Source organism: Sturnira hondurensis, unplaced genomic scaffold, assembly GCF_014824575.4.
Source record: "Sturnira hondurensis isolate 20B ecotype Veracruz unplaced genomic scaffold, ASM1482457v3 Scaffold0001872, whole genome shotgun sequence".
Taxonomy (NCBI): domain Eukaryota; kingdom Metazoa; phylum Chordata; class Mammalia; order Chiroptera; family Phyllostomidae; genus Sturnira; species Sturnira hondurensis.
Window position 1 is genome coordinate 33,282,027 of NW_028074503.1, and position 3,391 is coordinate 33,285,417.

Below are 3,391 nucleotides of genomic sequence, written 5' to 3' on the forward strand. Positions count from 1 at the left end.
ATGTGTGGAAGGCAACCAATCAATGCTTCTCTCTCACATCTGTTTCTTGTCCTGTTTTCCTCTATCCCCCCTCTCTAAAATGGAAAGTAAAATAAAATGTAAAACAATAAAGATTTTAAATAATTGCAATTTCAGTTATAAACGTTATGGAACCCACACATTTTACTCCTTCACTAAGCCTGTTTTTCATAGCAGGGAGGAAGCAATGCACTGGCTGACATTCTGGCACGAGCTCCCTATCAGAGCCTGTGCTCCCGCTACGGCAGCGTCCCTGTTAGAACACCTCCTTACGGACAGTGAAACAAGAAGCCACATTTGCCTTGGCTCTGTGGCTCACTTGGTTAGAATGTCGTCCCAAACACCACAAAGTCACAGGTTCAACTCCCTGTTGGGGTGTTTATGGGAGGCAATCAATCAATCAATGTTTCTTGTTCTCTCCCTCCATCCCTTCCTCTCTCTCTAAAATAAAAAATCATATTGTCGGGTGAGGGTTAAAAAAAAGCTACAATGTTAAGAAAGGACTCTTTCCCAGTTTTACAAAGCTCCAAGTTAACTGTTTGTCCCCAAGGCATGTGGAAATAATTTTTCCTTCCTCACGTTAAAATTGCATGCACACTGAAAGGACTGCTGTTACCGCATCTGCGCACCCAAGAAGGGGCGACAAGGGTGCTCGGCTCGGTTCACTTGTCCTGTGAGTTGGCGTTCGGTTCTCGAGTGTTACGCTGAGGTCGATAGGAAAATGGCCCTTTAGCTACTTTCTTTAGCGCAGCTTCACCTACCGTCTGATTGTTTCACTGCCGTCTCAGCATCTCGTCCTACCACACGGGCTACTTATTTCACAGTCTGCAAAGCCCTAGTGCTCCCCTGCGCCTCTAACTGGCTGGCTGAGTAATTCGATCTTCCTTCAAGTGCTTTTGGTTTTGAACGTATTTCTTGACAGTGTGATGTAAATTCCACCTAAGTTTGGCTGCGCTGTTCTGTTAATCAGCCCGTCTTCTCAGTAAGGACTCACTATGGTCTCAGCTCACTATCAGTTAGGGACTGAACCACTCTTCCCATAAAACGAATACGAATGCGTTCGTGTTCACTTCATTATAACCACTCCACCATCATCCTTAGTTACCATGTGCCACACGCAGGCACAGTGCTTTGCTTTACACAAAAGTCCAGTTACATTCATATTACTTCAGAACTTACTATTAAAAATAGTAAGACAGATTTTACTTCCACAGTTTGGTTTATAACATAAAACTGGTGGTTAAGAAAAAAAACCTTGAAACTGGGAAAGGACAACTCTTACTTACAGACTTCCAACGAATAAAGGTAGCAGGAATAAGAGAAAGTGAAAAATCACCAATGGAACAAGTAGTAACTGCTGCTATCGGCAAGATGGGTAACGGGTGGGCAAAAAGTTAAGGAAAAACAGAATGACCCACAGCTTCAGTGGGCCTTCCCCCAAGGACTTATCAACCACCGTGAGATGTCATCATGTCCCCACAGATTCTCTGATCCTCTCCCTCCACGGAGGTGTACCTTCATCTCCTCTGTCCTCCACGGCTGGACTTGGTGACTAGCTACCGACGACCAGAGTGCGAAAAGGAAGAACAATAACCTTGCTGTGGAAGGTACTCACCACACATCCGCTTGGTCACAGGCCCGAAGTTAACTAACGTCACTAAGAACAAGGCCGTGAGAACGTGTCCCCTCGATCTGACGTGATAGTGGGACACACCATTCAGGTGGTATCCTTCCCCCAAATCCCTAACATTAGTCTAATTAGGAAAGGACATCAGACAAACCTAAATTGACAGAGTATTCAAAAGTGTCTCAAGTTCATGAAAAACAAAGAAAGACTGGAAGAACATCACGGATCAAAGTAGACTAGGAGGTATGACGTTAAATGCAATCCTCAGTGGAATCCCAGAACAGAAAAAGGACGGACGTTAGTGGAAACATCGATGAAATCCACATCGTGCTGTAGTGTGGTTAACAGTACGGTGGCAATGGCAGTTTCTTGGTTTGTCCCTATCATGGTTCTATGGGACGTTAACCTTAGGGCAGGGTGTCAAACTCATGTTCACTAGGGGCCATGTCAGCCTCAAGGTTGCCTTTAAAAGGCCAAAAATAATTTTAGGACTGTACAAATGTAACTACTCCTTAACTGTTAAGGAGTTGAAATTACATCTGGCCCTTTGAAGGCAACTTCGAGGCTGATGTGGCCCCCGGTGAACATGAGTCTGACAACCCTGCCGTGGGGGAAGCTTCTGAAGGTTACACAGGAATTCTGTGTTAATTTTAATTTCCTTTTCCGTCCAGTTCTGCCTCCTCCCCCTTCTCCTCCCAGGCGCTGGCCTGTAATAAACATCTCAGCTGTCAAATTCTATCTCTTATTAGCTTCTGGAGAACCCAACTCGTAACAACGCCTATCACCCAACACATACCCAGTTAGACACATCCCAGAGGCAACTGATCAATGTCTGTCTGTCTGTTCCCTCTTTTCCCCTTCCTCTCTATCTAAAATCAATAAAGATACCCTCAGGTGAGGGGAAAGAACAGTACTTCACATTAATAATCAAATAATCTAATATATCAAATATACTCACTCTGTTTTTTTGCATGTAGATGACAGGGACCTCAAACGTCCATTGTATATTGAGGCACTTCATAATTAAGGTCCATACAGAGTTTTCAGGCGGAGACAAAAAATGTTCTTTGACCTCCAGCGTACGGCTCATAGAGATGCTCCTCAGGTAGGGTTTTTACCTGCTGGCTCCGGGAATGACTGTCCCAAATTTCCTAATGGTCAAGACAAGCAAAGCCCAGCCTCTTGGTCTCCTCTATTTACCAGTCCGCAAACAGCACGCGGACACGGCCCACGTCCCACTGTTCTAGAGTAAGTCTAAACCCATTAAATTCTAGGAGCAGATTTAGAACCAGAAATGTAGACACAGAGCCATGGCCAGAAGTGACAGGAATGCTGAGACACAGTCTCAAAGCACATGTAAGAATGAGTGTGATAAATCACCCACTTATCATTAACACTCAACTTATATACTATTTGCTTATGTATTTGATCAATTCAAGTAAAATACTTCCTCAAAACAAATTCTGGGTTCACAAAAACTTCTGGATTTCAACTACTATATAATTATGTTAAGTCTCCTAATGATATGATATCAATATTACATAATTCTGAGTCTGATAAAGTACACATCTTATAAGACATCCATAAACAATTCAGCATTGGTCTGCCAAGTTCATTCCCAATCCTTACATAAAAGTTGTTGAAAACAGGATCTTCACACATACATTCCTAATAATTTAAAAGTATTTTTTGTATCTAATCAATGTAGATAATGTTTTCTCCCAAATAAAGAAGCATACACAGAAC